The sequence below is a fragment of the Zootoca vivipara genome, chromosome 2, assembly GCF_965207765.1.
Source record: "Zootoca vivipara chromosome 2, rZooViv2.hap1.1, whole genome shotgun sequence".
Taxonomy (NCBI): domain Eukaryota; kingdom Metazoa; phylum Chordata; class Lepidosauria; order Squamata; family Lacertidae; genus Zootoca; species Zootoca vivipara.
The window spans coordinates 29,986,808-30,003,960 of record NC_142584.1 but is presented as its reverse complement, the minus strand read 5'-3'; the positions used below and the strand labels follow the sequence as shown (position 1 = coordinate 30,003,960).

The 17,153-nt window shown below is 43.0% G+C and overlaps 1 long non-coding RNA gene across 1 annotated transcript; it reads left to right on the top strand.

Moving 5' to 3' along the window:
- Nucleotides 1–3,606: 3,606 nt before the first annotated feature.
- Nucleotides 3,607–9,686, top strand: LOC132591751 (uncharacterized). Its single transcript, XR_009557199.2, has 3 exons — nt 3,607–3,696; nt 8,220–8,307; nt 9,479–9,686. It is a non-coding gene; the product is annotated as an uncharacterized LOC132591751 (long non-coding RNA).
- Nucleotides 9,687–17,153: the final 7,467 nt, after the last annotated feature.

The window sequence follows — 17,153 nt, the reverse complement described above, 5'->3', positions numbered from 1 at the left end:
TTTTTAGGCAGTGAGTAGCACCCAAAGGCTTTTCAGTGTCGAATAGATATTGACCGGAGTGAAAGATTTTTCTCTTGGAATAAATCTGGTGACTCCAACTGGATTCACAGCTCAAGAGTACTAACACATCACGTTTTCTGGCATTTTCCTCTCCCAAGAGGCTAACTTGCTTTCCCTTCAAACTCCACAACTCATTTGACAGTGCAATCCTATACACAGAATTGTAGAGTTGGGAGGGACCACAAGGGTTGAACCCCAAGTGCTTGAGGGTCCCCCACTTCAACTTGTGTTGGCTCATAAGGATCCCACTTTTCCTCTGAGAAGCCCCACATTTCTCCAAGGCACCCCATTTCGGCTCAGAATTCAATATTCCTGCACACTTGTTGATTAGTTACCCAGATGGTGGCTTCACCTTTGTGTTTCATCACTATGTACACAATAGGAAGCTTTTCCCCCTCTGGAACCAGGCATTTAGGAAACACTTCTGCACCAGTTGTCAAAGGCCTGTATCCCTGATAACACTTCAGTACATGAGGGTGTTTATTGTTCAAACAGATGTGACAGAAGACAATCATGTTTCCTGGTTCTTGGCTTGCCTAGGTTTATTACCCAAAGCAATGAATGCATGTAGAACCACAGTACCAAGAACAGATTTCCATGTGGTAAAGTAATGGATGTTCAGCAAAATTGTGCTGTTACAGCAGTTTGCTTTTAAATAAGCAAACATACAGCACAAATGCTCTATTTCACGTTGCAAGTGGAGAGGACTGTCCCATTCTAGTTTTAAATACAATGTGTCCCATTCTTCCATTGATTTTTCCAAGAGGGATAATTAGCATGCTGTTCTGGGAGAATGTTCTAATAAGTTATTAGTCGTGTGCTGCTTAAATACTTGGCTTTGGCAAATGTAAATGCCCTGCAGCCCATTACTGCTAAGCTTCCATTGCACCAGCATATTTAATTGGATTTAATAGTGTAAAATTTCAGGACATTCTAGAACCCCTTTGTGTCAGAGTAATTGCATTCTGGAGAAGCCTGGGGTTCCTCTGAAGTGTATATCCTGGGTCCCTCCATGGGAGGATAGTTGATGGCAAACAAGCTTCTCCGAAATACATTTCGGCTACCACAGCAGCAGCCGCCACCCTCTACAACGCCCAGCCTTCAAGGAGTGGTGGATGTGCTTCTACACACTACATGCAGAGATTATGTAGACCAAAAGCAGGTCCCACCAGACTTTGCAGCTGCTCCCTGTGGGATGAATCTATATCCCCTAGAACGCTTCCCAGAATCAGATGTCAGAGAAGCGCACTGAAAACGGACTATCAAATGGATTTCCTCCCATCTGCCCATTCAGTCTCCAACACAGCACAGACTCATGCTTTTTTGCTTTAGTCCTCCACAAGAAAAGTTGTTCTTTTTTAAAAAGATGCACTGCACACTTTTTATCTAAATAGATATGTAAATTGCTTTGCATTTGCATATCCATTGATGTAGAATTGCTGCTGTCCTGACAGATGTCTGAGGCAACCTAAATGCACCAGGACTGTCAATCCTAACCATGGTTACTCAGAAGTCAGCGGCACTGAATTCAATGGGGCTTAATTTTGGGCAGGGGAGGGTTAGGATTGTAGCTTTAATCCACTTCTTACTGTGAACTATAGGGACGTGGGTGGCGCTGTGGTCTAAACCACAGCTTAGGGCTTGCCGATCGGAAGGTCGGTGGTTCGAATCCCCAGGATGGAGTGAGCTCCCGTTGCTCAGTCCCAGCTCCTGCCAACCTAGCAGTTCGAAAGCACAAAGTGCAAGTAGATAAATAGGTACCACTCTGGCGGGAAGGTAAAAGGCGTTTCTGTGCCCTGCTCTGGTTCGCCTGAAGCAGGTTAGTCATGCTGGCCACATGACCTGGAAGCTGTCTGCGGACAAACGCCGGCTCCCTCAGCTTATAGAGTGAGATGAGCGTGCAACCCCAGAGTCATCTGCGACTGGACCTAACGGTCAGGGGTAGCTTTACCGTTACCTTTACTGTGAACTATAAAATCCAGTGGAATGCAGCATTCATTGTTTTCCTTTTCCAAGGGGCAGCCCATCTCACCACCTGAAGTGAAACAAGAATTGCCACCTCCTGGCCCACCATGCTGTGTCCCACTTGCACTGCCACTGCAGGTGCCCTGGCTGTTGCCAAACTCAGGGGGAGCCAGGGCATTCCTCAAACTATTGCTGCTCTCTCTGCTTCTCTGCCCAGGGGCGGGGAAGACAAGTGGCAATGCCATGAGCTAGAACACCTTCCTTTCCGTGGCAAAAGTTTTGGGATGGGTGGAGCATTGCCTCTTACACTTCTGCCGCCTGAGGCGGGTCCTTCACCCCACATCATGGGTGGGCCGGCTCTCTCTTTTCCCATGGAAAGAAGTGATCTCTTTTGTTACCCGTGGACTTTAGCAGTCAAAGGGAAGAGGAACATATGGATTGGCACCCATTCCCTAAATCTTCATTTTGAAGTATTGCCCTACTAGCCAAATCCCAACATTTGAAACATATTACCTAGATAGTTTATGTTTCAGCAGAAACACTCACACATCACCATTTTCTGAGTAATATTTGCATGCATGAAATAAAATGTTGCAATAAAGAAAGGACTTACATTATGGTTAAAGAGCATTATTACTGACTGAAGGAATAATTCATACGTAAAGAGCAAAATGTCAACAGGGTGCTAAACTGTCCCTCCCTGATGCCTGGGCGAGGGAAAGGAGACAAGATGACATGTGATGGACTGTGAAATCAAGCTAACCAGTTAGGCTGCGATTCTGACTCCACTCACCTCATTGAATACCATGGGGCTTACTTCTGAGTAGACATGGCTAAAATTGCAAGCATGCAGAGCTTTGTAATGGACCATGAAGGTGCTTCAAGACTCTTTGTTGCTTTTGCTGCATGCAAGGAAAGTAATTGATTTTTAAATATATAAATATATGTTCATATATTTATATGTTCTAAATATAAATATATGTTCATATATTTATATGTTCTAAATATAAATATATGTTCATGGCAGGCTTCCTCAACCTCAACCCTCCAGATCAGGCATCCCCAAACTGCGGCCCTCCAGATGTTTTGGCCTACAACTCCCATGATCCCTAGCTAACAGGACCAGTGGTCAGGGAAGATGGGAATTGTAGTCCAAAACATCTGGAGGGCCGAAGTTTGGGGATGCCTGCTCCAGATGTTTTTGGCCTGTAACTCCCATGATCTCTAGCTAGCAGGACCAGTGGTCAGGGATGATGGGAATTGTAGTCTCAAAACCTCTGGAGGGCCGAGGTTGAGGAAGCCTGCCACATGGGTTACTAGTGATGGGAGGAGAAGGAAGGAGCACCAGGAGGGTGAATGCTCGCCACCAAATGGGAAATCTAATCTGAGCTAATATTATGGCAGTTTGTAAGAAGGACTGCCATAGGTTCAGGGTTTTTTTGGGTCCAAGCAACAAGAAGACAGGAATGATCAATTCATCAGGCATTGTCATTTTAACTTGTCTTTAGCTGCCAAATTTCCAGCGAAGGGCTTCCTATTCTTTTCTTTAAAAACAACACCTCTCTGCTTCTTATTTGGCAGGTCATCTTCTCCAGCTGTGCTGCTGCAGTATTCCAACAGCCTCCTGCTGTAGGGTGTGGGGTGCTAGCTGTCTACTGCAAGAGAAAAGAGGTGAGTGTCTGGACAGTACGCCTGCCAAATATCCTTTTTATCAAGAGAACATCTTTTATTTCAGAGCATCCCTGCCCATGGAATTTCAGCAGTTGTATTCTGGAACAGGGAAGATGCAGCTCTGCTGGATGGACACCACAGCTTCAAAAGCACTCTTTGTTTTGCAGGGTTTTATCTGATGAATCTTGTGGTAGGAGAATCTGGAGCTGTTTGATTGTTCCTTCTTTCAGAACAGTTGCCGGTCAGAAATTGGCAAGCTGAAGCGTACCGGATGGCTAGCAAGGGAATGGGGTGTTGTGCACATTCACAAGCCATTCAGCATTATGCAAGAAGTCTATTGCACTGCAAACTTCCATGAGAAATTGTGTAGCTACGTAGCCATGATATCAGCATTACATTAGCATTAAAAATATATAGGTTTTAGGCCAGATTGATGGCCTTGGCTTCTCCGAACAAATCTTGGGGGTTGTAATTCAGTGGATGGTGCTGAGAGTTCTGTTTAGAAATCTCTATTTAGTATTTTATTGAATTTCAAGTGAAAGCTGCATTTTAAGTTTGCATATTGGTTGGTTTGCAATGAACAATGTACAATGAACAATTTTTCCTTCATCCCTACCTGTTTAGTACGAACAAATTAGTACTACTATCCCTAATGCAATTATCAGCATAAGGTAAGGACTTGCATGGCTGGGTGGGTTAGCAAAGTCCAATGTAGCACTTTCTAGTCCTCTCAAGCACAACATAATGACTAACCTAAATTTATAAAAGCCAGAGCAATTACTCTTCCTGTGGAATTTGCTGTCAGGTCTGTTGGAGATGCTGTTAAGAACATAGCCGGTTGCTTACCTGTCATCAAGCAGCATCTTAATAATGTAGTTGAATTTGAATAAGCAGTTATATATGAATCCTAGTTCTACCTTGAAAGTGTGACACTGTAGATGAAATTGAATCTCCACTTCAGTTTTTAAGCCCAGGAATGAGCAAGCATCTTATCTGAATATAATTTGTAGGCTAGCAGCTGAAGCAGCTGCTTACACGGGATTTAGTCTGTGCTTCTTAGAACTGATCGAAAATATTATCCTGCCTTATTAAAATCACTCTGCAGCTTTTCCAGTCATGTGTCAACGGGAAATCAAAAACAAACACCAGAATGCATCTTTTTCCAAGCTGTGGTTTGAAAATGGGTAGTTTGCAGAGATTCACTTTTGCCACTACAGATAAGCAAGGCCTTTGTATAGTTCACAGAACCTTTACAATGATACAATACCCAAAAAATATTTTGGGCATATTTGGGCATATTTTGGGCATATTTGACCATTATATATATATATATATATATATATATACTTAAAATTCTACACACACAATTTTTAAGTATTTGTGAAAACACGGCACAAAATTTAGAGAACTACATTACTTTGCTGATTGCTGTGCTACATTCAGCGCAGCAGTCTGGGGTTCAAGAGCTGATTTGGTCCTCATCAAATGCGGACAGAACAAAGCATCAAGCATCCCAAGCTGTAAATCAGCAACACCTTTTTAACCAATTAGAAGGCTTTTAATTGATTCACCCAACCAATTAATTGATTAAGCACCACAGCCCTACTTATTTTGTTATGATTCACTGCCTCACAGATTATAATACTGTATGTTGATTAATCATGGGTCTCAAAACTATGATAATTCATTGATAAGTCTTCCATCACTTGTCTCCTTTGCTACAGGGTAATAGTGCTCACTTCCCAGGTCAACAATCTCCTGCTTCTGTTCTTGGGGAAGCAGAGGCATAGTAGCAGCCCAGAGGCGGGTTATCTGCCTGTCCTCACCAATTCCACTGCAATGCAATGACTTGTACCAGAATAATCACAAAAGCTACATCTATTTTTTCACATGCAGGTAGCTAATCTTGCAGAAGGCACTCCCTCAAATTACAGTGTTTTCTCCTAGCCTATGTTTGCTCTCAGATGTCCAACCAGGTCTAGCGGAAATGAACTTCTGGTGATAATGTTGTGGTGGCTATCAACTTGGATGGCTTTAAAATGGGATTAGACAAGTTCACTGAGGACAAGGCAAGTGATAGCTACTACTTGTCTTTTTAAAAATAATATATTTATTAGATTTTTTCAACAAACAACATAAAAACAAAACCAGAAGAACAATACATACACCACATAACAAAATATCCACAATACAACAAGAAAAAAAGAACAAAAATATTTCCAATTAGTCTAATATCTCATATCTCTGTCAACCTCCTCCATTCCCTTCCAACTGCGTGTCTACATATCGCTTCCTTAATACTTTCCAAATCTTAATTCCAATCTTTTTCAAAATTATTTAAACCTATTCACACACTTAATTCCTATCTATACTATCTATACAATAAATCTTTTATACTTATCTTAAAATATAAATCAATTCTAATTAATTCTTAAAAATTCAATACCATAATATCACTTATCTAAATCTTAATCCACAATACACTTAACTAACATTCTTCTACAACCTCCTTTTGCATCTCAATCTGTAATTAAATACTGCTAATCTTACTATTCTTCTCTAAATAAACTTTAAATTTCTTCCAATCTTCTTCCACCGATTCTTCTCCCTGGTCCCGGAGTCTCCCAGTCAGCTCAGACAGTTCCATGAATTCTATCAGCTTCATCTGCCAATCGTCCACCGTAGGTATATCTTCAGTTTTCCAATTCCTTGCTAATACAATTCTAGCTGCTGCTGCTGTGGCATACAAAAAAAACCATAATATCTTTCTTGGGCAATTGTTCTCTAATTATCCCAAGTAAAAAAGCTTCCAGTTTCTTAACAAATGTGTTTTTCAACACTTTCTTCAATTCATTATAAATCTTTTCCCAGAAGCTCTTTACTTTGGGACATGTCCACCACATAGGGTAAAAGGTTCCTTCCACATTCTTACATGATAGCTACTACTTGTCTCGATGGCTATATGTGACCTCCAGGACCAGAAGCAACTTGCGTCTGAATAGTGGGGATCATGAGTGGAAGAGCGCTGTTGCATTCATATCCTGCTTCTGGGTCTCCCTGAAGTACCTGAATGGCCCATGTGAGAATGGAATGCTGGACTCTGGGCTCTTCTTGTGTTTTTACCTTTTCCGCCAGCTACAAGGCTGTTTCTGTTCTATATTGCCCTGTTCCTTTTGGGGATCTCTTCATAGTTACCAGCCCTATTGCTCTCCTCCATAGTCCTATCCAGAGACTTTAATGCAAAGCTAACACAAGGAGAGCAGAGGAGAGCTACGGAGCATTTACACGGGCTAAGGGACACCCTTTCTGTTGCCTCCCCATTTCTGGAAGATTTGTACAACAGTTTCCAGTCCGGAAACTGGGGTCTTCCAGCCATCTGTGGCCCACAGGGTCATCTCAAGCAGCCAGCTCCCACAAAAGTCACACCACACATCCCATTTGCCCCTGTGGCCCACCTCCGCTCTTGCCCATGTGCAGGGGAACCCAAAGGACTCCGGGGGAGGTTATCTACCCGCTTCCAATATTCCAATGGCAACAGTGGTCTCAATTTCCTCATTACGGAGCACGAAGTTTCTCTGTCTTCAGGCCTCCTTGTCCTTGTGCCATCTGGGTCACCCTCTGCTCAGTACCATTTCCATTTCCGCACTGTCCTTACAATATAATTAGGGGGCCAGAAGAGTGTGTGTGTGTGACTGACAAATGTGACCTCATTAGATCCTTCGGCGGTATCAAAATATTATGCACTCATTTACATCTCAAATCCCCCAATTCCTTTGCATTTAATCCTTGTGGCCGCTTCGTCCTTTACTGCGGTTGTCAGGGTTCGATTCTCATTCCCCTTTCACTCAGATCTGGCAGGGAGCACAGCAGAACTCCTGAGTTTCATGCATTAATTTTTTTTATTAAAAAAAACCTGCAGAATAACCCCAGATACATGCATAGCTCAAAAGTTTCATTTTTTAAATCAGTTAGACGCACTCCTAAAGGGTTTTTTTTTTTAATGGGGAATATGCATTCTTTTTCATAGGGGCCCATGTCAAATTAGCACTGAAGTGACTGACACTCAACTTCCGGTTGCCGACTGATAATGAAAATGTCCCTGAATGTTGCATTCTCCCCTTGTGCCGACCCACAGACACCACAGCCTACAAACTATATGGTCATATTAACATCAGGATGGCTCTCTAGGGTCTCTTTCCTCTACATGGCGATTACAACATCTGGGAATTCAAATCTGATGCAAGAGTAAGGCTGGATTTTGAGTTTAGGGTGGGGATAAATGAGAACCGAGACCTGTAAGGATAAGGCACTTACAAATCTTAAATCATAATGAAGGTTGCCGGCAACCACACCCAGACATTGGCTGATAGGGAGAACTGCAGAGTCTCTGAATTCCCAAGGGGGCTTCATAAATTGGACCGAAACAGCAAAACCTTAACATGCGCTGCCGAATTTGTTTAATTTTAAGATACTTAATTTGTGAAATGCATTAACATCTCTGTGCATTTGCACTTATTTGACAGAAAAATGGAAAGAGATTTACAGTGGTACCTTGGTTCCCGAAGGCTTGGCTCCCGAACAAATCGGCTCCTGAACATCACAAACCTTGAAGTAAGTGTTCTGGTTTGAAAACATTTTTTTGGAAGCCCAATGTCCATTTTGGCTGTCGGCATTGTTTCTGGGGCCAATCAGCCAATCAGAAGCTGTGTCTTGGTTTGTGAATGTTTTGGAAGTCGAACGGACTTCCAGAACAGATTGAGTTCAGGAATCGCTCCAAATGAGCGATTGGATAATGGCTGCCTGTATGTTTTTCCTGCTTTCGCCATATTTGAATAAGCTTGAGATGTCCGTCATCTTTTTAAAAGAAGAAATCTGAACATTCAAGACAGGGACCTGGAATGTGTCTGAGGGGTAAGAAGATTACAAATTTTCCTATTTTTGTGGGTCTTAGAACTTTTGAAGTTGGCTCATGTTTGATTTATATCTAGTTCTTGTAGAGCAGACATAGGCAACCTTGGCTCTCCAGATGTTTTGGAACTACAACTCCCATGATCCCTAGCTAACAGGGCCAGTGGTCAGGGATCATGGGAGTTGTAGTTCCAAAACATCTGGAGAGCCAAGGTTGCTTATGCCTGTTGTAGAGCTTCTGCATTAGAAGTGCATCCTGTATCCAACATTCCAAGCTACAGGGCAATAGGACAGTCTCCAAGTGACTGTGGTATGCTCTGGTTTCTGCCTTCATCCAGGGACCTCTCCTTAAAATAAAATAAAAAAGAAGTTTGGTGACAATTGCAAAACCTTATGTCTTGGGTTTTAAAAAGAAGTGCTCCCCGCTACCCCAAACTCAATTTGGGAAGTAGCACATAAAACTTTGGGTATTGAGGTCGGGGTGGAATTAACCCACCATCTTTGGGTACTGAAATGTCAGGTCAGTCCAGAGTCTTGCTGTTTGGCATGACTTTATTCAGTATGACAATTCACACAATCAAAGACCATGGTTCTTGCCCAATACTAAAAGTTATGGAATAAGATTTTGTCATTTTTGGTGTCCACTGGAATCTGTTTGGAAGGGGGCAAAATGTGCTATAGTCTGTTGGGTACTGTATATGCATACATAATATTTGCTGCCTCGCAAGTGGAATTTCTTATAAGTCAGTCCTTTTGTGTTTTTCCTTTTATTTGTTTCTTTTGTACTTTTGAATGCGAGTGTAATGAATAGTTGCAAAATAAATTTTAAAAATGAGCGTTTTAAAAACTTCTTTCTTTTGTCTTCCCATCATAGAATCCATTGGGGCTCATTTCAGGAAAACGCAGGTTTGTGCATATCCCCACAACTACAGACAGAAAGAATTAAGAAGCGGCAAGTTTCACCTTCTTGAAATGGGGCGGGGGGCCGAAGCAGAAAAAAGGAGTTGAGAATGGTTCCAACTGAGAGGTGATATATATCCTGTTCACATGTTTTCGATTCAGATAAACACTTTTGAAGTGCAGTATATTCACCTGGGAAAACGTTGACCTCCTCAAAATTGTTTGCAGCATTTTAGTGCAGCGAGATGCCTGCACAGATTCCCAGCTAATTGCAATGTGGAGGGAAGCAGCAGGGAATTCACACTTAGATAAGCTCAGGAATGAAGCACAAGCCCTGGCCACAGTGCAAATAAAATAACAAAAGATTTTCCATATCACAGTAATCGTCATTGGCATTTTTCTCTTGTTCCACTCACAAACTCCTGATTAGATGAGGCCCTTGTAGAAGGTGTGCATACCTCGAGTGCATGGCAACTGTCTCTTATTGTGGTGATTATTGTCTCTTATTGTGGCACGCAGGTATTGCGTACCTGATTTGCTTTAGATATGCTCCTCAAATCACTGCTGACCCATATAGATGGTTAGGATGGGCACTGTCTGGTCATGATTTTTGTTTATGTCTGAAATCATGGACCATCTCCAGTCTTCAGCTATTCGTCGCACACTAACATAACCAAGGATAGTGGTTGATTCTCCTCCCTCCTCGGGTGTGGGGGAAAGGTAGCTTGGCGTCTTTTATTCTAATTTGCATCGGCAACATGGAGAAGCTTTAGGGAAGATGAGTTATCTGCTTTGTCCTGCATGTAACAACACACACGCACACACACAGAGAGAGAGAGAGAGCGCAAAATATGTCCCCATTGTGAGGTTCTGTGTTTGTTCAACCCCGTTTGCTGCAGTGCCAGTGTTCTCCTGGGAAGGCAGCTGTCATGAAAAGAGATGCTTCTATCCTCTAATCTTCTTACATATCATATATCTAGGATAAGGGTCTCAACTATTATGCTCAAAGAAGCAAGAAATGATGTGGAGTGAAATGCTCGTGTCATCCCAAGTTAACACTTCTCCTTGATCCCGCAAGACATTCGCTTTCTCCTCTCCTCCTCCTCCTCCTTTTGGTAGAGAAGTCGCTTTTGCAGTTGCACAAGACCTGTGCCCATAGTATTAGTTGAGGCCACCTGGCCCTGCTCTCTGAATTCTAAGCAATTGAATTCTGGGATCTCAGGCAAAAGTCTTAATTTTACATCACTTACGACAGAGAACATTTTGAATGGAGAGGCTGAAAATTGAATCTGGGATGTGCTCCAACACTGGACATGCCTCTCATGGTGTTCAGACTGGTACAAACTGAGTAATTTGGTGTTTGATTGGGCAATGTAATTTCGCTATGTATGTGTTAGGGTGTTTCCATGCCAGTGTTTTAGAGATGATCTACACCTGTGTGTGTGTTTTTTTAAATTCAAAATTGAATGTACATGCTAGTCAACCTAAGTTCACTTTACAGACATGAGAAACGCAAAAACTGGTTTAAGGGCCATCTCTAAAAACGACAACTGAGGGTGACAGCCAAACTGGTTAAGATGAGACTTCTAACAAGACCAGTCTATATTGATGAGCAGCATGCACTAGACTTTCAAGCACTCTCAACAATGCTTGATGGCAAATTATATCATCCCTTGGCCACATTATTCTGCTGGAAAATTCTCCTGTTCCCAGAAAGAAATGCAATTTGACATAAATGTACGAATTAAAAGGAACAAAATGTAATTAAAATGGCGATAGCACATAATCTGGTAACCCACTTTAGAGGCTCAGAGCTTCATCTGTGTGGGTTGTTTTTTTTTAAAAAAAAATGTTTTATTTAAATGGATTTGAAGCAAACAAAATGACACACAAAGGTTCCCTTCTACATTATCACTTTGCAAAGCAAGCCAGATCAAAAGTTGTCCGCTGCATCCATCTGCTTTGTGCACAATGAGAAACGCTTGATCTAAGATGGCACTCAGCTTATGCAAATGGATTCCCCCCCAACATTACTGCATAATTTCATTATTAATAAAGACACCTAAACTAGAACTGGCAGGATTAAAAGGAGAGAAAAAAATTCCTGCAGAAATAGTGAAGATTGAGTTGAACATTTCTGTGAGCACTAACTGTATACATAAGAAATACAGGTATGTGTTTGTATGAAGGAAGAGTCAGCATTGCAACCCTCTAGAATCTCTGGGGTCCCTTTCTAGCCTTGCTATTCTCCTCTCCATCTCCTTCATATATACCTTGTCCTTTGAAATTGATTCCCCCCCCCAATGCATTCAACAAAAGTACCTACCTTTGTCTGGATACAGGGACAGCATTCTGGGGTGGTCTAACCACCAATCTATATTTTAGACCGCATGTGATTATTGTTCAGGAAGATTTTTTTTCTCAGACCAGCTCACTGGATTCTTCACATCCAGAATGCGGCAGCTAGACTAGTGACTGGGAGTGGCCGCCGGGACCACATAACACCGGTCCTGAGAGATCTACACTGGCTCCCAATACATTTCCGAGCACAATTCAAAGTGTTGATTGTTGTTGTTGTTGTTTAGTCATTTAGTCGTGTCCGACTCTTCGTGACCCCATGGACCAGAGCACGCCAGGCACTCCTGTCTTCCACTGCCTCCCGCGGTTTGGTCAGACTCATGTTGGTAGCTTCGAGAACACTGTCCAACCATCTCATCCTCTCTCGTCCCCTTCTCCTAGTGCCCTCAATCTTTCCCAACATCAGGGTCTTTTCCAGGGAGTCTTCTCTTCTCATGAGGTGGCCAAAGTATTGGAGCCTCAGCTTCAGGATCTGTCTTTCCAGTGAGCGCTCAGGGCTGATTTCCTTCAGAATGGATAGGTTTGATCTTCTTGCAGTCCATGGGACTCTCAAGAGTCTCCTCCAGCACCATAATTCAAAAGCATCAATTCTTTGTTGATACTGACCTTTAAAGCCCTAAACGGCCTTGGTCCTGTATACCTGAAGGAGCGTCTCCACCCCCACCATTCAGCCCGGACACTGAGATCCAGCACCGAGGGCCTTCTGGCGGTTCCCTCATTGCGAGAAGTGAGGTTACAGGGAACCAGACAGAGGGCCTTCTCGGTAGTGGCACCCGCCCTGTGGAATGCCCTCCCAGCAGATGTCAAGGCAATAAGTAACTATTCTACTTTCAGAAGACAGCTGAAGGCGGCCCTGTTTAGGGAAGTTTTTAATGTTTGATGCTGTACTGTTTTTAATATTCAGTTGGAAGCCGCCCAGAGTGGCTGGGGAAACCCAGACAGATGGGTGGGGTATAAATAAATTATTATTATTATTATTTTCACACCAATTGACTATTTTTATAAGCAATAAATTAGCCCTGTATAACTAAGTAAAGGTAAAGGGACCCCTGACCATTAGGTCCAGCCATGACCGACTCTGGGGTTGCGGCGCTCATCTCGCGTTATTGGCCGAGGGAGCCGGCGTACAGCTTCCAGGTCATGTGGCCATCATGACTAAGCCACTTCTGGCGAACCAGAGCAGCGCACAGAAACACCGTTTACCTTCCCGCTGTAGCGGTACCTATTCATCTACTTGCACTTTGATGTGCTTTCGAACTGCTAGGTTGGCAGGAGCTGGGACCGAGCAACGGGAGCTCACCCCGTTGCGGGGATTCGAACTGCCGACCTTCTGATCGGCAAGCCCTAGGCTCTGTGGTTTAACCCACTAAGTATTTATGCCAAAATTGCAAATCCCTTTCCTTCAAAAATAAAGGATGTGGCTGTGGCTGTTTGACCTGTGTAGATAGCATTGCTAGAGTTAGTATGAGACAGAAAATGAAATCACAACAAATTATCCTGGAATGCATTGCTTTTTTTTGCCATTTTCCCCTAACACAGCCCAACAAGGCTGTTCTTCTTTTAAACCTTTGCTGTGGATCTCTCCAGCTTGCCAGAGTCTGTGCACACACCTGAAATCTCTTAATCCCATCCCCATCCTCTTGAAACGATACCCATTGGTGGATCGTGTCCAAGGTTAGCAAACATGCTTTTGCTAATTTGCTAAAATCAAGCATTCCAATCCAGCCTCCTCTTAAGTTTAGGGTGGCCAGTTGCCCTGCTATCCAGAGGACAGTCCTCTATCTGAAGAGCTGTCAAAGGACAGATCTCTGTTCTACTGGCTCAGGTCTGGATTGAAAATAAATAACTTTGATGGGGAAAGGATGTTGCCCATCCACACTTAGCAGCATTTGGACAGCAGACTAAGTGGACACACAACTCACCTATTCTTGGTCTTCTCCAATATGATCCACAATCTTCTTCAGTGTGGTGAGATATATTGCATTTCTGTTTATAGTGTATGTGCCTCTATACCAGGGGTCAGCAAACCTTTTCAGCAGGAGGCCAGCTGACCGTCAGACCTTGTGGGGGGGGTGGACTATATTTTGAAGAAGAAGAAAAGAACGAATTCCTATGCCCCAGAGACACATTTTAAATAAAAGCACACATTCTACTCATGTAATAACACCAGGCAGGCCCCACAAATAACCCAGAGATGCATTTTAAATAAAAGGACACATTCTACTCATGCAATAACACCAGACAGACCCCACAAATAACCCAGAGATGCATTTTAAATAAAAGGACACATTCTACTCATGTAAAAACACACTGATTCTTGTAAAACACGCCAGATTTAGAAGGCGATTGGGCCGGATCCAGCCCCCGCGCCTTAGTTTGCCTACCCATGCTCTATACACTTAATGAGCACCTTTTAATGCAAATATCTGTTTTGGTAATGTGTTTCCTCTTTTTCCATGATGCACAAATGGTCGCCCCATTTACAGGGCTGTCCCTTTGCCTTGTGAGGAATAGACCTGGAATCAGGAGCATCCACCATGGAGGGACGATGGCACTTAGCTGGCTTCCTAGCATGTGTGTCACTATGAGTTGGGGGGAGGGAGAGGTGGTAGAGAGGACACTGTGGTGCAGGCGTTGTAGAGGGAGCATGAGATTGGATCCGTTGGTGTGTTCACAATGTGCCAACCATCCTGCCCCTTCCCCTCCCTGTAAGCCACAGCTATGCCCTTTCTGGGAGGCTATGTGAGTGCCGCCACCCCTCCTCCCCGGATGCTCTGTCCTGCCTGAGAGAATGCAAACACTTTAAGGCTGCAACACTTATGTGCAACTTCCTGGGAATAAGCCCCATTGAAAAAGCACTGGTAGGATTGCACTGATGTAGCGTTCTTAAGAAAGTAGCCGTAGTTGTGTCACGTGGCAAACAATTTAAATAAGGGAAAGTTGGCAAGTCACTCCGTAAATTTTGTCAAGAAGCATACGACAAAAATAAACACATGAGAAAAACCCTCCTAATCTGATATCCTATAAATACCACAAAAGACTTGCAAAAAACAACAGCCCATTTAACCATTCAGTCTGCATCAGAGCATTGCTGAATCCAAATAAAAGGATGCTTTTAAAAATTCTAAACTGTCCTTATAGACCTTACTTTAAAAATCTAGACCGGGGTTGTCACAGTCTTGGTGAGATTCTGAAGTGAAGAAAAATGCTTGAATTCTCCACCATATACAAACCATGGAGTTGGAGCGTTCTCTGTTTAAAAGCTAAACAAGCAAAGGAATTCAAAAATGAAACAAATAAAAACCAGAATCTTGACAAATAAATAAAAGCAACTTAAATGAAAGCAAACTAAAAACAGCTGTATGGATGTGCTTATATAAAGTTAAATATAAATAATAATACAGAAAATTAAAACAGAATAAAAACAGTGATGTTAATAGAGCTCTGTGAATACATGGTTCACAGTAGCTCACTAAGCTAGGCCACTTCCCACCAGTACCAATTCATGCCCTGAAGTTTCTGATAATGTGACAGTTCTGTCTATGGTGTTTGATCTAGGATGGTTCATTCACTCATGAAAGCCACCACTTAGACATAGACCATGGAGTCACCAAGTGATGAAAACACAGGCATGAAACACTTAAAACCAATGTATATTTATTTATGGACATGGAGGCACCCAAATCTTGGCCATGCTTTCATCTAACCAGCCTGAATTTCTGGCCTTTAGGGTAGAATTGAAATTAAAATTGTATTTGCCAGCCTCTCCTCTTTAGCCCGAATTACAAATCCACTCCTGCCCTGCTCTCAAGAATTAGAATTAAAAGCTAACGAAACTGCACCTGGGCTTATTAAACACACTCACACTGTTTTCGATAATCTGGTAGTTCAATGAGAAGACTTGATATTTCCAGTTAGCTAGCTAATTCGATGCTTGAATTTTCAAACTTTGGAGTTCCGGGCCTACTAAACTGCAGTGAGTGGCATACTTAAAATGACTTTTAATATATTTACAGCTGTCAAAGCCTCTTTAACCCCATCCCCCCACCATTCGGACTGAAACCGCCAAGAGAGCTGTCTTACTTCCAGAAATCCCAGCTGAAGAGAGGCAAGTTAGAGCTGCAAGAAGAACCTTCTGTCCACCCTTACATTTCCTTCCACTGTTTCCCTATTCTGGAAGCCAAGTGGATCTTGGATCCAAAGCCTGCGCTGCTGTGGACAAGTTGGAAACAGAATGTTACATTCATTGGCCAAGCTCCATGGCAAACGAAGATGGATTCCGAATTTCTGACAAAAATGGAAATGGCCAAAGTGAAAGTTAAATCATGAGGCGGAACCCACAGTCTGCTCCTAAAGCTTCAGCTTCGTCGAGAAGGGCCAGTGATGCATTCAAGAGGTAAAGATGCTGCTCACTCACACATACCCTGTGGCATAAACACATTAGAAACAAGGGAGAAGCAACAGCACAGAAAGTACTATCTGGAAGCCTTGAAATCAGCGATGTAGAACTAGTGGTCCTCCAAATGTTCTTGGACCCCGGTTCCCGTCAGCCCCAGCCAGCATAGCCAATGACTAGGGATGCTGTGAATTATGCAACATCTGGAGATGTGGAGCCGGACTGGAAGGTGAGCCACAGGCTCCCCATCCCTGCAACGGAGCTATTTCCAACACACTTGCCCAACAAACTATTTTGGAGGGTTGTTGAGAGACTTCAGTGGATAAAGGGGTGTTTAGATTGGGCATGGCCAATGGTAGCCCCATGAGCCACATCTTTGTCGCCAACAGTGTAAATCTAGGGTGCACTGTTAAACTGTGTTCCATAAGCAGGTTGAGACATCTTCCGTACTTGACTTGGTGGAGTATACTCCTTCTCATCAAATTAGCTGGAGTTGGCAAACATCCTTTGAATATCTGTGGCCCAGTTTATGATGTCTTGTAAGTACTTCAAAAGTGCACTGTGACTACATGATAGACCCCAGGAAACCATTTCATATTCTCTGATGGGACTACCCAAAGCCAATCCTGCAGCTATTTGGAGAGGGGTTAGCGCTTTGGGGAAATCACAGAAATCTGACCATATCGGTCTAGTGAAGCCTAGAATTTTGTGATGTCCCAGGGTACATTTGCACAACTAAAACCGTCCACACTTTGGTCTGACACTTTCTTGGCGTGTGTATTTATCAAGATCTGGAATAACCCCTCGTCTCCATCTGACACATAGCACATCTGATGTTCCCAGTTAAAGTATTGATGTTACACAAGGCCAGAGCCTGCAGGCCACATTAGGATGG